The sequence below is a fragment of the Arachis ipaensis genome, unplaced genomic scaffold, assembly GCF_000816755.2.
Source record: "Arachis ipaensis cultivar K30076 unplaced genomic scaffold, Araip1.1 Aipa870, whole genome shotgun sequence".
In the NCBI taxonomy this organism is placed as follows: Eukaryota; Viridiplantae; Streptophyta; class Magnoliopsida; order Fabales; family Fabaceae; genus Arachis; species Arachis ipaensis.
Window position 1 is genome coordinate 10,278 of NW_015496121.1, and position 1,069 is coordinate 11,346.

General features: G+C 33.9%; 1 long non-coding RNA gene across 1 annotated transcript; it reads right to left on the minus strand.

Moving 5' to 3' along the window:
- LOC107624714 lies at positions 1–883 on the minus strand. The gene is made up of 3 exons (XR_001616948.2): positions 765–883; positions 351–465; positions 1–96 (listed from the first exon to the last, which is right to left on the minus strand). It is a non-coding gene; the product is annotated as an uncharacterized LOC107624714 (long non-coding RNA).
- Positions 884–1,069: the final 186 nt, after the last annotated feature.

Genomic DNA, 1,069 nt, shown 5'->3' on the forward strand with positions numbered 1-1,069 from the left:
TAGATGCAGAGCTCGTTCATCTTCGCCCACTTCTTGAGCTAATTGGCATAGTTTAAGTATAAAACCCTCTAAGTTGAACACGTACGTACCATCTGTCTATTTTTAACTCAAAGTCAGAGATACAAAAATTGTTCATTTTAGAAAAGAAAGCAAATATACAAGGCTAAAACATGCAATATCTATAGAAAGAACTCTGGTTTTTCTTTTTGAGCTAAGGGGTACCCACTTTTACCACCAAAATTAACTTCCACACAGATACTTTTCAAAGGGATTGCATATCGCTGCAGAGTATCCACGGAAACCAATCATACAGTGATGTTAACCCTAAGAAAGGTTTAATAACCAAATACCTGGCATTCTATAAAATCAACAAGAGTGTTGCAGCCTAATATCCTGATTTCATCTGTTCGAGACTGTTCTAGAAGAGTCCGAATTATCGCTAATAAACTACTGGCATATAGTGGCCTGCAAAATAGGAGTATCACTTGCATATTATTACATATTCTGATTATTTGAAATAGAATGAAGTGGCAAATCAAACAATCAAAATCAAATGAACCAAAGCTTTATAGTACAGCAAAAATTGGCTGTCTGAGACTGGTTCAAAACATTTGGCAAACTAAAAAAAAATAAAACTACATTAGCATATTAAATATCAAGACTAACAACTATTAAAGACTAAAGAGAATAGCTAGCTAAACTGCCATAATTCGTCATGATTACATTATACAATTGAACATGGCAGTGACAAAGAATAATATTACCTTAGGAATTCTTAATGGATTCTTAGAAGCATACTTGCATAGCTTTCCAATTTTTCTATCATTAAGCTCAGCCTCCTGGCAAACACAGTAACGATCATGCACATTAGATCATGGGAAGTGCATATAAGAGACAAAGGGCTGAGAGTAGCTACAAAGCATTCGAAACACAAACATCTACAACATTTTTTTCTTATACTAAGCATTCCAAAATTATACTAAGCTTCTTCACATTTTCTTCTACATTAGATAGTATTTTCTAACAGATTATGATTAATTTCAGCGAGGTCTAATGGCTCTTGCTGATG